General features: G+C 48.4%; 1 long non-coding RNA gene across 3 annotated transcripts; it reads left to right on the top strand.

The window, feature by feature from the left end:
• The first annotated feature begins 5003 nt into the window (after positions 1-5003).
• LOC125082058 (uncharacterized) lies at positions 5004-10224 on the top strand. Of its 3 annotated transcripts, none has more exons than XR_007121874.1 (4): positions 5004-6480; positions 6950-7028; positions 8252-8335; positions 8749-10224. It is a non-coding gene; the product is annotated as an uncharacterized LOC125082058 (long non-coding RNA). The 3 variants fall into 3 exon arrangements; XR_007121873.1 differs by having other exon boundaries at positions 8706-10224; XR_007121875.1 differs by lacking the exon at positions 6950-7028 and having other exon boundaries at positions 8706-10224.
• Positions 10225-19300: the final 9076 nt, after the last annotated feature.

The raw sequence follows: 19300 nt of genomic DNA, 5'->3' as shown, positions 1-19300 counted from the left end.
GCTGGGTTAAAAAAGTCCTTGGCTCTCATTTTCTTTCCTTGAATATCTTAAATACCTTATCCATTTTCTTGTGGCATAGAATATTGTTATTAGAATGTTTTTTAAGAATTGAATTTTCTTTTCCTGATGTGTTACTCTGTCTTTTTGTCAAGATGTCCAAAAGATGTTTCTCCTTTTTATTTTTAAAGTCCAATACTTGGCTGGATGATAGCTTGGATGCATCATTTGGGATCAGTGAAGTGGTATGTCCTTCCCATTCCTTTCAGACTTTTTGTTTCCCCAGTTTCTGGGAGAAATGTGTTACTATTTCCTAACTACAGTTATAAATTTGCTGTTTTTTCTTTTAGTCATCAACATTTGCTTTCTACATTTTAAGGCTGTTTTTATTATGCACATAGGAATTTAAATTTGCTAGATCTTTCTGGTGAATCAAAATTTTTATTGCTAGGAAATACTTCTTTCCCTGTAGTACTACTTCTTGATTTTAAATCTCTCTTTTTTAAAAGATTTTATTTTTAAGCAATCTTTCCACCCAACGTGGTGCTGGAACTCATAACCCCGAGATCAAGAGTAGCATGCTCCCCCAACTGAGCCAGCTGAGCACCCTGAAATCTATTTTTTTCCCGATAATGTCTACTCTGACATTCTTTAGGTTTTTGATTGCTGTCTCTTTTCCCATAGTTTAACTTTTAACCTTTCTCTCTCTTTGTATTTTAAGGATGCTTCTTGTGAGCAGCTCATAATGGGGTTTTGTTTTTATCAAGTCAGCTGACCTTTAAATTTTTAAAGGATTTAACCTATTTACATTTTAATCTAATTACTAATTCACTTGGGCTTAAATGTTATTATTTATTTTCTTTTTGTCCCAGTCGAAGTTTCCTTCTCTTTTCTTTCTTGCCCTCTTTAGTTCTTTTTAAACGATTTCATTATTTTCTCTCTTCATTTGGTAGTTACACTTTTTACAAAATATGGTTTTTAGTGGTCAAACTTGGAAATTACAATACTTTTTTGAGCTATCCAGTTTCTAAAAGAAATGATCACTTTTATCTCTTTTTTTTGGACAATGTGACTACCTTAGAAAAATCTCAATTCCATTTACTCATTTCTGATGTGCATGTTAACTGCAGTTATGTGGGCCTGCCCAGCAGCCTGGGAAGCTTTCCAAAGCAAGGCTCTGTCTCCACCTGCCGTCCTCTGCATATCAGCAAATGCACCCAGGCTCGGAACGCCCACTTTGCCTACCTGAGTGTCTGCTCTGCGTGGCATCTTGGTCCAATAAGTGTTCAGTCTCGTGTTAGCTCTTGGATGCCTTTCATAACTTTTACAACTAATTCAGCTTTTCTAGGTGGCCTTGGTGAAGGAGTTGATCTGATTTACCTGGTCTGTCACTAATGGCAGTGGAAATTGCGTGCCAGTCACCACAGTCTTGTTGATGAAGGCCAGTGAGCGGGTCAGGTATTGCTACTAACAGAGTTGTCGGAATCCCCAAGTGCTTCCCGACCAGCGGTGTCTGGGGAAGGTGACTCACAGACCCAGCGTGTGGCGTGCCGAGGGCCATGTGTGTGACAGCCAGCCCTGTGGGCTGGACAGATTGCCGAGCTGTCTGAGTAAACAGAATCCAGAAGGGCACCTGAGGTGGCCTGTGCCGCGCTGAGCAGATTTGGGATCAGTGCCCAGGACCCAGGGCCATTGGGGCCTACCTAGCCTCTACAGGTCAACACGAAAATAGGCTCTTTGTTCCACTTTCACAAAGATGGACACAGCAAGTGCTCAGTGCTGGTTCAGCAGCCTGTGGTTCAAAAACTGGAGCCTGAGCCAAAGGTCAGCATCGGCATATCCTGCCAGGGGCCGAGGAGAGGCGAGACAAGGCATTCCTGGAACTAGTGCGTAGTCTTTCTTATGGATCTGAACCAAACTGGTGCGGCGGGGGGGGTGGGGGGGGGGGTGGGGGGGTGGGGGGGGGTGTGGGAGTGGGGGGGGTGGGGGGGGGTCGGGTGGGCGGAGCGGGGCTCTGCATGACCTTCACTGGCAAGGGCACAGTGTGGGGCCAGAGTTTCCACACTTGCCCAATGCCATTTTCTTGGTGTTGTGGGCTGAAATACATCCTCCTGAATTCACACGTTGGAAGTCCTAATCCCCAGTTACCTCAGACTGTAACTGTATTTGGGGATAGGGCTTTTAAAGATACCCTTATGTTAGATGAGGTGGGCATGTGGTCCGTGATCCAGCAGGACCTGGTGACCTTATTGGAGGAGGGAGAGACAGCAGAGATGAGCACGCACAGAGAGAAGGCTGCATGAGGACGCAGCTAGGAGGTGGCCATGCACACGCCAAGGAGAGAGGCCTCAGGAGAGTTGAACCGGCCAACACCTTGAGCTCTGACTTGCAGCTTCTCAGACCGTAAGAAGATCTATTCCTGTGGTGTTACCCATCCTTCTTGCCGTCTGTGGTGCTTTGTTCTTGGCAGCCTGGGCACACAAATACACCTAGGGTACCGTCAGACACTCTCAGGCGACAGAGGTGATGGTACAAATCCCTGTCCTCCCAGGAAACACCCCCTAGCCCCACCTGGTCCTGCGGTATCCAGCTTTTGGAAAATCCCTTCCCAGGGCTTCGTTTGTCTGTTCTGTTTGCCAGCCTTAGTCTATCCTCCTTCACCAACCACCCACTTTCAAATGAGAACATTCTGGCAGGTTTCTTCTCTGAAGGCAGGGAGTCTAGATCTCTGGGGTTTCTGTCCTGAGGGTTGCTGCCACCTGAATTTCTGGCTCTGCTGGAGCACCAAAAGGACTTGGGATTGGATTTGCTCCCTGGTGGGGTTCCCACATCATGGGGGGCCGGGACACCTTGCCACTTCATGGGTTGCTCATGACTTACAGGAACTTACCATTCCTAAGCCTCTTGCCCTGCTGTTTCTAGTTCTGTTCCTGTGAGCCAGGCGGGGCTCTCAGGGTCTGAGAATGACCCAAACCAAGCTGTGGTTCTTGCCCTCATGGCATGACAGCTGGGACCTAAGCTAGATGACCTGCAACCCACAGGTGAGCGAGGCCGGGAAGGACTTGGGAAGGTGGACTGGGAGATGAGACACCAATTCACTCCTGGGTGGTGAGCTTGCCCGCCTGCCACTGCTCCAGGGTGGGTGGGGGGACAGGCTGTGCGTGTGCCCACGTGTGTATGTTCAAATCACATTTCCTTTTGTCCTGCAGGCAATGGCACATGCATGAAATTCACTTTTTACTTATTGACCACAAAGCACTAGAAACTAAGATTTCAGGCACAAGGAAGGGCACTGGTAATGAACAGTTTCTGCTTAAACTCAGCTCCTCGTAAACATACAAGTGATAGGATACCTCCCACGTGTTCCCTCCCTTTGCTAGTCCTAAAACCTGAAAGACTGCTCCAACAACAACCTTCATTCTAGATAATTCTGTATATCTAATTTGAACACCAAAGTGATGATTTTAAAATGTGAGTCATGTATAAACCTCTTTTTAAAAAGGGGAAACCTGGGTGGCTGAGTCAGTTAAGCGTCTGAGTTTGGCTCAGGTCATGATCTTGGGGTCCTGTGATCTGCCCTCATGGTGGGCTCCCCACTTAGCGGGGAGTCTGCTTCCCCCTCTGCCTCTTCCCAGCACCCCCTTTGCTCATGCTCTCTCTCAAATAAATAAAATCTTTAAAAATAAATAAAAAAAGGAAACCAAAAGTCTAACGATCCTCCCAGGGATGACAAATTATTTCACCGATATTACTTAAATAACTATGAACACAACATTATTTAAGCTCTGTATGCTTAATAGCCCTTACCTAATGCTACCCAAGACCAGTGTACAAATGAAAGGCACAAAGTCTCCACACCAGTGAAACTCACGGTAGCACGCTTTCTTGAACAGGATCCACCATGTTATTTTCCTGAACCCAACACTGAATATCGTGTTTAGTGACACCACCTGTGTGGTGCGATGAAGCAGTTACTCCGTGTCTCTCCCCCACTGGAAAACCTGCAAACACCCCACTTGCACTTCTAGAACACTGTGATGTTGTTCATGAATGAAGTCCTCCTTTCCATTCTTTTAAACAATACTTCGTGGCTCTAAAATCTCTAGAAACAGTTATGAGATGATCTTTTCATATGCCGTGGAACATGTTTACGTTGATTTTTAAGATTTTTGTTCAAAGGAAAACTGAAATTCTCATGGAGGGGTCAGGGATCTTTGGAATATATCTGGTGCTTCTCAGGGTGTTTGTAAACCCCAAGTCAATGGATTTGAGGTTCTGGCTTTCCTGTGAGCAGCTTTCCATCTGCTTCCCTCTGGTCTGCGTTTGTATCCCGCTACTCTAAGGCCCCGTGGGGCTGGGTCCCCAGAAGGTGCATGGGCCTGGCTTGTTTTTATTTTTCTTTCCCTGGGTGGGGCCAGGTGCGCGTGATGTGTGCAACGCAACCAAAACCCAGAGGGCGGTTGAGCTGCCCGAGGGAATGCTCCCCGCTCCACTGGGGCTCCCCAGCTGTCTGGCGTGTCCCCAGGTCTCTGGGCTGGGGCTGGCCCAGAGAGGGGACTCTGCCACACAGCGGATCCTGGCTGGGAACTGGCTGCTGACCGCGCCTCCACTGGAGGAAAAAATAGCAGTTCGGTCCTTGGAAAAAACTAGCGCCTCACACGACCGGAATAGCAACTGGAGACGTACTTAAAAACAGAAACACCTGCCGCGGAATGTGACAGGAAATGAAATTTCAGAAATGCCACCCTGCAGCCCCCCAGGGAGGCAGCAGCCCCTCCCTCTGCTTTGGTCGCCAGCTGGGACCTGCCCCCACAGGGAAAGCCCCGCCCCCGTTCACCCGCGCCCCGCCCCCGACCCCCCCCTCTGTGGACCAGCGGGGGCGGGGCGCTGAGGCAGGTGCAGGGGGCCCGCGGGGGCCCGCGGCGGTGGGGGGGGGCTGCCTGCTGCGGGTGGCTGAGACCCCTGGCTCCCATGTGGGACCTCCTGGCTGGTAACAGAGTCAGGGAGAGCGCGTCATGGAGTGAAGGGGGATGGGTGGCCCCCTGAGGCCCACCGGGCACAGCCTTCCTTAGGTGGACCCTACAGCTCTTGGCAGGTCCTTAAGAAGATGACGTCCCTTCAGAGGTCTCCATGGGGCTTTTCGGGAAAGAGGAGGAGTGCTGTGTTCAGTCTGGCGCCGGGTCGGCAAAGCGGGGTACACACATTCCAGAGGGTGTGGAAGATCGTCCGTGGGGTCCGGGAAAGGAACCATTAGTCTGTTTAATGTTTGCCTTCGGGGAAAGAGAAAGCTGTGCAGCGTTATCAACATCAAATGCCTATGAACTCTGGCCCCTGACCCCTGAGGGTGGTGAGGGAGGGGAGCCCTGAGGGAGAAGTGGGGCCTGCAGCTTGGGGCAACGGCCACGGCCACGGGCCGGCTGAAGGGGAGAGATTCGATTCTCTACACTCAAGTAAGCTAACTCGGAAAATGACAGGTGGCTTTAAGTCATCCTTGTAAGGGAACCTGGGACTGGAGAGGACCGTGATTTGGAAATCAGTGTGAGCGGCCCTTGGATGGCAGAACTGACTTTTCTCACCTTTGCGGGAGCTTGTAGTGAGCCAGGTTATGAGGTCAAACCACAGAGCCTCCCGCAGATCTGACCAGGAGATGGCCAAACCGCTGGGACTTTACATCCGTAGGCGCTGATGTCCGCCGTGGCCTGATCACCAGAGAAAAGTAAGACACTTACAAATACTGTTAATTTCATCTTGATTGCACCCTTTTCAATCTTTTTTGCAGATGTTTTTCCTTATATGGAAAATGTAATGTGTACGTAAATAGATAGATACAACGTATAAAATAAGACAAAGAGAACCTATGTGGAGGCGTGAACAGAGCTTTGTCTGCAGGTAAGGGCGGGCGGGCAGCGCAAACACTGGAGGATGGCTGATCGAGTTTTTCAAACTGGAGGTGCCTCAGAATTACCAGGAGGCTTGTTAAAACACAGGTCGCTGGGCCCACCTTCAGGGTTTCCGAGTCACTCCCTCTGGGGTGGGACTTGAGAGTCTGGGCTTCTAACAGGTCCCCAGGCGCTGTTGCCGCATCTGGGGCCTGTGGGGTCTACGGGAGTGGGCCCAGTCCAAGGGGAAGCAGGCCGACGCTAGGCCACGTCAGCCTGCCTCATGGTGAAGACCAGGGTCTCCCTGAAGACCATGGATAGCCACCGCCCAGCTGGCCACACAGCCTGGAAGTCTCCCACAGAGACAGATCCTTTAGCCTGAAGCCTGGCTTTGCAGCCATGTCTGGAAAGCGAGGAGGGCAAGAAACAGCACTAAGGGACCGCTCAGCTGCCTGGGGCACAGGTGCAGGGTAAGGGGCTTAGAGCCCACCTACTTACCTCACCTGAGGACACAGGGCTTGGAACTCTCAGGCTGTGATGTCGCAGAGATCTGATGGCATCCCTGCAGGGACTCGCTAGCTTTTGACCTCAAATCTTCAATAAGGTAAACTTTGTGCAACGGGACAAAAATATCTTATTTTTCCACTCTCTTGCTGCCTCTGAGAAGGGTGGTACTGGAGGAGGAACTGAACTACCCCTGGGGGAAGGGGCGGGGCAGGAGCTGGGTGGGGTGGTCTGCTGGGGGTCGGGCAGGAGGAGGAAGCTGTGGTCAGCACTGGGGGGACTTGAGAAGGAAGCTGTGAGCAGTGTGTGTGTGGCGGGGGTGGGGGAGTAGTTCAGGCCTCACACTGCTCCCCTGTCCCTTGCACTCATAGCAAATAGGGCAAAGATGGGGCTGAATCCCGCATCTCTCATCCGGTGGCAAAGGCCTGGTGGGGAGGTCTGGGCCCTGGCACAGTACGGTGGTTTTTCCCTATTCCCCTCTGCTCTGGGCTCCCTCCCACAAATATTCACAGCCAACTTCTTTTCTTTCTTTCTTTCTTTCTTTTTTTTTTTTTTAAACATTTTTCCAGGGAGTCTCTTGAAAACCAGAAGCAGTAACACACCAAGGGATGTAGTTCTGATGGCGGGATTTCAAGCTCAGGCTAGGAGGTAAAGAGTCAGTGTCTCTTATAAAGGGGGCCCCCATCACATCCATCCCTAGGCCATGTGCTTCAGAGGGAAGCAGTGCTGTCAGGTCGGTTTTCTGCACCTGCCTACCTTGGCTGCCAATGAAGAATATTAGAATTCCAGCCCGTGGCACACAGCCTGCAGGGAGCAGCCGGGCCCCCAGTGTGGCCAGGCACAGGCGCTGGCCTGCTAGCGTGCTAGGGTAGGGGCTGGGGTGGGGTGAGGGGGCCTGCGCTCCTTCCTTCCTCAGCACTCCTCACAGGGCCCAGGGTTTGTCCTCAGGGGTAATTATGGAGCCTCCTTTACCCACAGCATAGTGCCCATGAGGAGCCAGTGAGAACAGTGTGGGCTCTCAAGACTGGGGTCCAAATCCTTATGGCTAGCCGCTGGCCTTGAGCCATGGGTGATGAGGGCGCCCGCTGTGGATGGAACCGGGGATGCGGTGAATGTGTGCAGAGTGCCAGGCCCTTGGGGTGCTCCCCTGCCACCTTATTACGGACTGCTTCAGTCTGGCTACATGTGGGTTACTGCACTGAAAGCTAAACTTGGAGAACTTATCCTGGGTTCCCCGGGTACATGAAGGTGAGAGACATTAACTCATTCATTCATGCACATGGAAATCCTGAGTTCTGAGTGCAGGTCAGACAATGAACTAATAAGTATTAAGAACAAAGAACAGTAAAGACCCCTCTGGGAGGGGTGCCTGGGCGGCTCAGTCAGTTAAGCATCTGCCTTCGGTGGTTCAGGCCATGATCTCAGGGTCCTGGGATGGAGCCTGAGTCAGGCTCCCTGCTCAGTGGGGAGTCTGCTTCTCCCTCTCCTCCCCTCCCTGCTGCCTGTCCCCCACTTGTGCTCTTTCCTTCTCTCTCTCAAATAAATGAATAAAATCTTTAAAAAAAAAAAAAAAGCTTCTCTAGGAGGGGTTTTCATGCAGAAGGGCTTTGAGGCTCAGGGTGGGTCTCCCTGGAGACTGTGCTTCTGGGGGAGGCAGGGAGAGGGAAGTAAGGGCTGGGCAGGCAGCAGGCACTGCCAGTAGATGGAAGCCCATTTCCACCCCCAGGCAAAGCAGCAGAAGAATCACAAAGTGGCTGCCCTGCCTAAGGGCTCACAGTGAGACAAAGGGGAGGCTGAGGCTGGAGGGGTCTGGGTCCAGACAAGGCTCCTGGTCCCTACGGGAGCCCTTCTCTGCTTACCTTACCTCCTAGAGGCAACCTGCTGTGCCAAAGGCCACCGAGTCAGGGCTTTGGACTCAGACCTGGAAGCAGATCCTGCCCTCCTGCTTTGTGTTGGTAAGGTCATTTTAGTGCTCTGAGCCTCAGTTTTTCCATCTGTAAAATGGTGCTAATTCTATCTCCTTTTTCACTCCACTCAGGAGAACCAGGTGAAATCATAAGAAGTGCTTTGCTGGGGCGCCTGGGTGGCTCAGTGGGTTAAAGCCTCTGCCTTCGGCTCAGGTCATGATCCCAGGGTCCTGGGATGGAGCCCCGCATCGGGCTCTCTGCTCAGCAGGGATCCTGCTTCCTCCTCTCTCTCTGCCTGCCTCTCTGCCTACTAGTGATCTCTGTCTGTCAAATGAATAAATAAAATCTTTAAAAAAAAAAAAAAAGAAGTGCTTTGAGGACAATAGCGCCTTATACTCGATACCTACTGTGTCTACAGTGACAGCCTCCTCCTCAAAGGGGCTTTTATATTTTAAAAATAGCAAATCCAAAGTGAAACCCCTCAAATGTCACCGCAACATGGAGCAATCTGACCTTTCATCCTCGTTGATGGAGGCGAGCGAGGCAAGGACCCCCACAGATGGATGGCGTGAGAGGAAAAGCTGAATCCGGGCGCAGCTGTGCGCGCGGTGCGGGGTGGACGCGGCCGGCTCCCCCTCAGCTGGCCGACCGACACCGGCGTTAAGGCCCGAGAAGCTGCAGCGAATGTCCCGGGTTCAGTGGCTGCACAGCTGGCCAGTGGGCAGCCGCTTCCTTCGAGATGGACCCAGGGGATGGCATCGAGACAGCAAGGGCCGCCTGTCTGTACCCTGCCTCCTGGGATGCCTGGGGCACTGGCGGTCTCCTGGGCTCTCCCCACCTCATGCTTTCATCTGAGCCTTTACCCGGCCACGCACAGCTACCGACCCAGGACCTCTGAGAGCAGAGGTCTGGCCCTCTGCCTGCTTTTGCCTGGCCCGTGAGCTGAGAAGAGTTTTCACACTCTGAAATGGTGTGAAATTCTTAAAAAAAAAAAAAAAAAAAGTAATATTTTGTGACATGTGACAGTCACACAATTCAAATGTCAGTGTCCATAAATAGGGCCTTGTTCCCTCGTTGTGTAGTCTTGGGCCACTTTCACGCTACAGGCAGGGCTGGAGGAGGGGCGACAGAGGACAGATGGCCAGAAAAACCTGAACTACCTATTATCTGGTGCTTTGCAGAGAAAGTGTGCCGATCCCTGACTTAGATCCCTCCTTCCTGGGGCATTTGAACTTTAATTGACTCTCCTGTCTTAAGCAGCAGAGATGAAGTCCTTCATGGCAGACTCTAGACGCCTATCCACGGCAAGTGGCTCCCTCCGGCTGACTCGGCCAGGAGAGGTATGGGGAAAATTAGAGCCGAGGAACAAAGAGCCCCCAGGTTGTGAAAGAGCAGACTGGAGTTTCTAATTCTGGCTTCAACTAACTAATAATTATGTGATCTGAGTGAAACAGCTTCTCCCATCCTGGTGCTTTTCTCATCCATTCAGAATCTGCCCTCTTGGCCTCAAACGGGGAGATAATAGCTGTGAAATGCTTTGTGATCTAAAATGCTTTGTGATCTAAAGCATCACTCAAATGCAAAGATCAGCCAGGCTCTGGAATCCTGATAAGGTACATTACTTCCTCTCCAGGCGAAGGGAGCAGAAGGGACCGCAAGTGTCGCCATGCTGTTCTCATCCATCCCGTCAAGATGCTTGGTTTGGCAACAAGACTGTGGCAGATCCGTGGCATCTGTGCCGTTGACGTTCAGTCATTCCCAAACCACCCGGAAGGTCCCCGGCTGTCCACTTGTCATTTTGCTGAGACACAGAACCGACTTACGCGGTTGCTGCTCACTGAGTGAATCTAGCGGACGGACAAGCAGCCTCATCCCAGGACGGCTCCCTCTTCTCTTGTTAGAACAGATGTAATAACTAATAAAGTGATTTAAAACTTCCTTTATAAATGACGGCTCTGTACTCCTGACACAGGCCCTCTCAAAAGTCTGGGGAGGAGCTCCCTAGGAGTGCTGCGGGTCCACAGTAAAGCATTTCCTTGCAATCAGGAGACTCTGGCCTGAGGCGGCCCTGTCTGGATTCTGTCCAACGTGCCTTTAAGAAAAACTCCAGGAAGTGGCTTCCTTTTATGGCAGTCCCAGTTTCCGGTTCCTAGAAATAGCTGATTTCAACAGCACCTGATGATCACAAGTCCCAGGTCACCTGAGGGGGCCCGAGGCCAGGAATGGATGACAACCACATTTTATTTGGACACCGAAACCCATTGCCGGCCGAAGTGCAGCCACGCCCCGCACTGGCCCTGGAGTGGGCCACCGAACGTGCAGCTAGTATGTTTGTTTCCATTTGGCTAACGGACACGTGTGCTCTTAAAAATGCAAACCCACACTGGAGCCTGTGCCAAAGACAGTTGTGACAAATTGCATCACCTGGGTTTTCTTGTTTATAATAACTAGCCCATGCTGGCAGCGCGAATTGGCCAGTTGTGTGCTATTTTAAACCCTTCCTGCTCTTTTTCTCATTTGTGCCAAGGGCACACAAAGCTGTCTAGAAGGAAGGAATTCAATCAGCATTAGAAGAATGCACTGAAGTTCTGTTTCCTAAGCCCCAGGGGAGATGTGAGTGGGAGGGGAGGACCCGGCTAGCCAAGGACAGAGTCCTTTCTGTGTGTCTGTTTCTCCAGGCCAAGCACTGGACCCAGCTGACAAATGCTGGTGGGAGGGGACCATGGAGGTTGTCTGGTGGCAAGGAGAGGCCTGGGAAAGAGTGGGGACCAAGAGGGGGTGGAAACATTTCCTGAGGCTTCATCCTGGCCCAGAGTTTCCATCTGCCGCCCCCAGAGTCCCATTCCTCCGCCTGGCCAGGTCCAGCTGACCCTGGTGGAAAGGGCAGCCGGCAGGATTAGTAGTCACCCTGTCCTTACCCTCGTCCTTACCCCCACCCAAGGCCAGAAGCCTTATGGAGCCATATTGTCTTTCTTGGGCCCTCCAGTCAAGTGCCTGGCTGCTGGACTGAAGGTCACCTTTTTCTCTGATCTCCCTCTCTGGTCAGTCTCAGAATTAACACACTTTTGTCCTCTCCCCAGTCTCCTCCCCTTTTCTGAAATGATATGCAAATCCCCCTTTACACTTGGGAGTGTTGGGGACGGTTCCGTGGGGTGCGACCCCTCCGTGTGGCCAGCCCACCACTTGGGTTCACTGTGGAAACTGGTGACTACACCACCAGCCTGCCTCCCAGTCCCAACAGCGCGGTTCCTTTGCTCCATACTGATATGCGAGTGAGTGGGGCTAGCAGTTCTCCCCTGGCCCGACTCCTCCTGAGGCCCCAGGGCATCAAAGCACAGGCTTGTGTTGTGGGAATGATGGGAGGGGAGGCAGCAATGTAGGATTAATTCCATCTTAAAAGAGGCACCACACGGCTTTGTATCTGCTAAGGGGGTCAGGCTGGCCTTGCGGATAATAGGCTACAGTGTGTGAACCCCTGGTGTGGTGTCCACAGGTGCTGGAAGTCGATACACGGATGCCAGCAGAGTCTGATTATTATGAACACCATGGAATAGACAGGTACTTTCTATGGATGAAGTACTTTACACCTAGGGGAATTTTGGGACCATAGTTAATAAGCTATGAATTCAGAGACCTTTAAATGCTGAAAAGTATTGAGAAAAGGTAGGTTCCAGGTTGGCCCCCCGGGAGGTTGTGCCAACCCAATGGCCAGCATGGGCTCAGCTTCCCCAGTCTGTTCTGGGATCAGCATCTCCTGGGGTTCAGTTCTGCAATCTCACCGAGACTCGTTCCCCCGTCATCTGCAAAATGGCGGAACTGCCCTACTTCAGAGGATTGGCAGAAGCATCAAACGCAATGACAGAAGGAACTCTTCCTGGAATGAAGTCATAAAGAGAAGGTGAGGCACTGGGGAGACCGGAAGCCCCGAAGTCTGGAGACCCGAGTTGGAGAGAGAGTCTTTCCTTGCCTCAGGCTTCCTGTCCCCTGCTGTACTCTGTTGGCATCTCCCTCATTTGTGCCATCTTTCCTGATCAAAATAGACTGTTACTCAAGTCCAGAGCTTTTTGTTCCTCTTTTGTGTTCAGAAGCAATGGCAAGCCCGGCCGCCTATGAAGCCCCTGCAGAGCCTGACCACGGGGAAATCCATTCGTTGATGCCCAAGAGAAGGGGCTCCCAGAAACCCAAGGAAAATCATCTGTTGTGAAGCCGGAGGATTTCTTCTCATGACACCGTTTTATAGACAGAGAGCACACCAAGGGTTCCGAAAGATCTCGAGTCCCCCTGCCTCGAACAAACGCACCAACCCCAGGGGTATGTGGTATGTGAGAAACATGTACCAAGGCGTATCGATTTCACTCTTAGAAGTACATGTGGGGAGTTAAGTCCTTTTAATATCAAATATGGATGTTTCAGAAAATGCAAATTGCTCATCGATCAAGATTAAACGCAAGGCTTCAAAGTAGTTTTGGGCTTGCAGCTTAAAGCAGTCATCCACTTTGAGTCTGACTTTGCCTCGGTGACCCTGGACATCATTCTGGCAAAAGGGACCAAGGAGTCACACTTAGGGATCTTTTTCCATCTTTTGATGGAGGAAGGTGAACCAAGAACATCTTACAAAGCCTTGCAAAAGTAAGATAGCGGCCCCCGACCCCTCCCAGGGCCTAGAAGTGATGTTCCTGAAGACCTCTGCTTCCTTCATGGAACCAGGGTCAAAGGGATAAGCCACAGAAAAATGAGACTTCTCAGAAAAGTGCAGATGTCCTAACTTCTCAAATAAAATTTGAGCACCCAGAATGTGGGTTTTTTTTCAGGCCGCTTAGTCCTTCCTTGTTTGCTCCACAAACAGCATCGGATCTTTGACCAAATAGATTTCAAGGGGACTTGATGCAGCTGCCAGCCTCATGGACACCGATCCTTGGCACCAAATGCAACCGAGGGAGGATCTGGTGAGCAGCAAAGCCAGCCGCTGGGGCACAGTGGTCTGCCATCTGTCAGCGGAGAGATCTCGGAGTCCCCAGAAAGGCCGAGAGGAGGCTTCATAAAGAAGGGGGCCTGAGGCTTATCCCATTTGGAAGGCAAACCGCTCAAGGGGAAGGAAGCAGTAGAGAGCAGGGGTCAAGGGGGACCTCGGAATCCCACCGGTGCTGCCCCTCAGTGTGTGGCCTCAGGCAGGTGCATTCACTGGAGATGGGCTTCTCCCCTGAAAAAGAGGGGGTACTTCCCTTGCAGAGTTTAAGGATTAAAGGCGACTATCTAAATACTTCAGAGCATGCTTCACTCAAATACTCATAAATGGTGGCTCTTTTAACCATTTAAAAAGTTTTGTCACTTGCCCATAGAATGTCTAATACCTAGGACTTGCTCAGGTTGACTAAATGGCTAAATGAGGGCTTGGTCAGATGTTTATCTAAAGCAGTGGTTCTCCAGTGGAGCAATTTTGCCCATGTCTGAAGGCGTTTTGAACTGCTGCTGCTGGGGGTGTGTGTGTGGACGTGTGTGAGTTTGTATGATTAACAAGTAGCTGGAGAGCAAGGATGTTTCTAAACATCCTGCAACACACAGGACAGCCCCAGCTCTCCCCCCTGCCCGGTTGTTGCCCCAAATGTCAGTAGTACTGAGGTGGAAACAAGGGAGAAGCTGGGGTTCACCCACCCAGATGAGGGGAGGAAGGGAAGCAAATAGATTTACAATTCTGGGATCTGGCAGCAAATGAGAATTCCTGCAAATATCCTTGGGAGAGGAATCCTCTTCTCAATGAGGACAGCTTCAGCAGTCATAACATACAAGGTTAAGTTAGAGAAATTGGATTCTGACTTGATACTCAGAGATCAGTGGACTGACTTCAGCTCTTTGGTCAGACGTGAAAAAGCTACAGACATGAGAGGGGCAGCATGGGAAAGCAGTTGGAGGTTGCAGTGGGGCCCAGCAAAAAAAAAAAAAAAAAAAAAAAAAAAAAGGGCATCATGTACCAGTAATAGATGAGGCCCATCTCTCATTTTTAAAAAAAGATTTTATTTTTAAGTAATCGCTCCACCCAGTGTGGGGCCGGAACTCAAAACCCTGAGATCAAAAGTCGCACACTCTACTGACTGAGCTAGCCAGGCGCCCCCCTCCATTTTTTCCCGCTAGGATAAGGCAAACTACATTTAAGAGACTATAAAGCACTAAACAAAGGGAAGTTTCCATGATTAAGGAAAGACTAATTCCTCAGAAAGTCAACGAAGGTATCTGGCAGAGCCAATATCTGTTCATCCTAGGGCCTTCAAGATGAAATTAATCTAAGTAAAAATCGCGACCTGAACACAGTTCTGGCCAATTTTTGACTTTTCAGTTGCTGGCAGAGCACTTTGGTGCCCAATAGGAGTCCACACATCAATTCTGAAATAAGAATTAGTGCCTCAGCCCAGCCCAGGTCCTTCCTGGTCACAACAGGTTGAGAATACAAAGTAACCCTGTTGTATTAAGAAGTGCTAGTGAAATCTTTGGTTGGGGAGCCCAGGAATTCTGGAACCAGAGTTCAATGGAAAATGCTCACATCTCAGTGGTATAATCTTTCTAAAGATGCTTTTAGATTTGGGGATTTTCATTTTTACCTTAAGCTAGTTAAACTTTTAAGCCTCAGCTTTTCCCCCGCAAAATGGAAAGAAGGGTCCGTGCCTGTACCCCTAGGGCTGCGGTAAAATGAAGTAAGATTAAGCACCTGAGTTCACTTTGTACTGACTGGGTCACCCAACTAAAGGTAGTGTTTTAAAACCCGCAGGCTTTTTACTTTTGGTTTACATTGCTCTTTACCAGTACTTCCCGTTTTCCCAGAGCTGGGCTGGGTTTTAAGAAGCAGCAGAATATGAGGGATACGACCCAGAAACGCCTATTAGTCACCTCCCAGCACCTCTCAAGCTTTGTTTCTGGAGTTTCATGTCCTCCTCACAGGTAATCATTCCCACTTTCCAGATAAAGAAGATGAGACTCAAAGTATACAGTCTGCAAAATATGGGATGAGATGCCCTCGGTAAAAACCAGAAAAGAAGGGAGCTTGAATTGAAACAGAATCCAAAGCTGAAAAATAAGCTTTGTGGGCCCAGTCCAGAAGCAGCTTCCAGGATGAAATGACCAGGCGAGCACGGGGCATGACTAAAAAAATGAGATGTTGTCTACAAGGTGGCATGCTCAGTTCCTGTTCCTGGATTTCAAGGCCTCCGAGAGACAGACTTGGAGTCCATTTGATTCTGTCTTTTACCTGGAAAGACATACCTAAGGGTGTCCAAATAGTGGTGATGGAAGGGAAGGCAGAAGAATGTTATTCCTGGCAAAGTTAAAAGAAGTAAGGTCAAGGGCTGAAGGAGGTCCCTGAAAGGGTTGAGGAAATGGAATAACAAAAGCAAGGTTGATCTATTAGTAAAGAAAGTAAAAGCAAAAGGACCATTTCTGTAATCCTTGACCGTGATCTTTTGACCTGAAGCTGTATTTTCCAGAAAGCAGTAGGAATCACCTGCTCGGGAAGAGAAAACATAAAATATGATCCTGACTCCAGAGTCCTCACCGAAAGCTTCTAGGTCTGAGAATAAGATTGGTTTGGTTTTCGTGTGGATCAGGAGAAGCCACTGGGGTAGACCAGGAAAAGGAGACGCTGGGGGTGTGCTTCCTCAACTTCAGAATGAGACTGTGGTTCTCAGAATTGGAACCTCTGCCATGTACGGAAAAGACAATCTCGGAAGGTATGTCTAGCTCCTAGACAACTGGGACTTCCAGAATTAGAAAGAAACATCCTAAGCCGTACCACTGGTGACTTCACACGTGTGGAAAGAAGAATGTGCTTTTCAAGAAGTACAAATTCGGTAACATATGGAATTTGAGCGGAGGAAAGCTCCACTGAATCCAAACCCCACCAAGAACCCATTCATAATCTGTTCTGACAATAGTTGGATACAGAAAAGAAGTCCTCAGCTGAGGTAGTAGTACAAACTGTTTTAAGCAAGTAGCTTTAAGAGCGGCTTTCAGACACCCACACAATTATTTTCACACATACGCAATTCTTAAAATTATTTCCAGCAAGTTCTTACAGACTCTACCAACATGGAAGAAATGAATTAGTCCATCTTTCCTGTTTTTCTCTGTGGTTTTAAAGTCTTACTTTCAGAAGACTTTTCTTCACAAGTGGTATTAACCATGTCTTAATAATTAATAGGCATGACTATTTCTTATTAACTCTATTATCATATTCTGTCATCCAACATTGAACCTCGAAGACTTTAAATAAAGGTCATTTACACATACATCATCAGCATTAGCAAAATCCACAAGCTACCAATCCTTTTTGAAATCTTATTTGTCTAGTTGTAAATCGGTCTTTAGAGTACAATGCCTGGTTTCCCTGTTTCATCACATTACATCTATGACTCAGGTAGTCCTGAAATCACTACCCCATTCAGGTCACTTGTTATGATGTCTTGGTAATTCCCCTGAAATTGCAGCAACAGAAAATGTCAAAAGTTCCACTGTTTGCTTTTGATCTTGGGAAATGTCATGGAAGATACAAGCCTTGGCGCTTTGAAAGGGAAATACCAACATTTATTTCCTGGTTTTAAATACGAATTATTGCATTCTTACAGTGCCAGAATCGCATTTTAAAAGCCTTCTCATGTTTCAATTAGTAGAGGCTAACTACTGTTGACTTATTCAAGAGCATTCTAATTTAACAGGCCCTTCATCTGTTGCTGGGGCATAGGTAGGTCATACCTATATTTTGAGGTTTTGCACAGCCTTTAAGATGGTGAGACTGACCTTCCCCATCTTGGTGTTCAATATTAATGTATGCAATAAATTATGCATAACACTGCTAGACACTTTGGGTAAACATTGAAATGCACTGGTAGGCTCTGAACAAAGATTTATATAATCTTGGCCTTCCTTTCCCATTTCAAACTAGCAAGGTTCTTAGTACCGAGCCAGTTCTTTTCAGTTTTTTGTTGTATATTCAGCTGAATATCATAGGTCCTCCTTTTTTTTTTTTTTTAAGGATTTTATTTATTTGACAGACAGAGATCACAAGTAGGCAGAGAGGCAGGCAGAGGGAGAAGGGGAAGCAGGCTCCCTGCTGAGCAAAGAGCCCCATCCGATGTGTGGCTCTATCCCAGGACCCTGAGATCATGACCTGAGCTGAAGGCAGGACTTAACCCACTGAGCCACCCAGGGGCCCCTCATAGGTCCTTCTCAAGACTTTTATGTTTAATAAGTAATTTATGTACACTCTTAGAGAGATTGAAGATTTATAAAAACACAGAGGCATCAGGTTTCAACACCTCTGTCTTCCATGAGACCTTTCCAGAACACCCTGAAGGGCTAGAGATCTATGGTTTCTCTTCAGCTGTTTTCCTCTTTGGCCTATCAATTCCCACTTCTCATCGGTGAACTCTACTTACTATTTAAAGTGTCTAAATGTTTATCTTCTCTAAGGACGGTCTCCTGCATTGGTCTATAAATGTTACCTTTAAAATATAAAAGGAGATAAACATTAATACAAAGGGAGCATGGAAAATCCCAAAAAGCAAGAAAATTTAATTCTTTCACGTTTTCAATTACTTCTCATGGTCAGCTTGAAGATCCTTTAAGGGAATAATTACTCTAAGATATCCAAGAAGGAAAGTATGGCAGTTGAAAGAAAACAGCTAGTCTTCTTTGGTGGGGGAGGGGCAGAGAGACTGTCTTAAGCAGGCTCTCCATCTCATGACCGAGATCATGACCTGAGCCAAAATCGAGAGTCAGATGCTTAACTGACTGAGCCACCCAGGCGCCCCAAGAAAACAGCTATTCTTAATCTTTATTAAATGTAGTCTCAATAGGTTTTTCAATGTCCCTTCCTAATTCATCAGTGCCCCACTGCCCAGTTACTCAATCACTAACAAGAAACATGGAATAGCCATGAAACAAGTTTACTGCAGCTGAATTATGTTGTGGAAGTATACGGTCATGAAAAAGATGTTTACTATGTAGTATAAACACCTAGTCTCGCTTATTTACAAAAAGTTTTGGAATGATAGAAGTAGAAATTTAAGTGGGACCGGGAATGGGGTGGGGGGGGAGTTGGTAGTATTTTGAGAACCACCGTCTGGTTTTCATGCTAAGGGAGCCACTGATAAGAATAATTGGGGAGGATATGTGCTATGGTGAGCGCTGGGTGTTGTTTAAGACTGATGAATCACAGACCTGTACCCGTGAAACAAATATTACATATTAAGAAATAAATTTTAAAATTTTGAAGTGTAAGAACATACCTGTACCTATTTTCAAAACCTGAGTATTCTAGCCTTTTCTTTCTTAAGATTTTTTTTAAAAAAATTATTTATTTAAATAAACATGTATTTTTATCCCTAGGGGTACAGGTCTGTGAATCGCCAGGTTTACACACTTCACAGCACTCACCATAGCATCTTTTTTAAAGATTTTATTTATTTATTTGACAGATCACAAGTAGGCAGAGAGACAGGCAGAAAGAGGAGGAAGCAGGCTCCCCGCATAGCAGAGAGCCTGACGTGGGGCTTGATCCCAGGGCCCTGGGATCATGACATGAGCCGAAGGCAGAGGCTTTTAACCCACTGAGCCACCCAGGCGCCCCTAGCCATCTTTACTCTTGATAAAAACCTGCTTTGCAATGGAATTCTTTCGTTAAGATCCAGTATAGAGAGAACAACATGCCATCATACCTGAGCTGCCAGCCAAACCAAGTGCTTACAGCCCAGCACCAGCCCTCTGAGGCCGGGAAAATGGAAGACGATTACCTCTGCTATCCAACAGTTTGCTTTGCTCCACTTTGCTTTTATGAAAGCCCCACTTTACTACACGTTAACCAAAACAAATCAGAGGAGGATTTACACTTTTTAACTGCTTCTTTATCACTTTCCAGCTTACAAAAGGTTTTACAGAACATTTAACTTCAGATAGTGGGGGAAACATGTAATGTTTCCCCCATTCTTAACCATTCACACTGCAAACCCACCACTGGTGTAGTAATTCCCT

The sequence above is a fragment of the Lutra lutra genome, chromosome 12 (genome assembly GCF_902655055.1).
Source record: "Lutra lutra chromosome 12, mLutLut1.2, whole genome shotgun sequence".
Taxonomy (NCBI): domain Eukaryota; kingdom Metazoa; phylum Chordata; class Mammalia; order Carnivora; family Mustelidae; genus Lutra; species Lutra lutra.
This window is presented reverse-complemented; position numbering and strand designations above follow the sequence as displayed.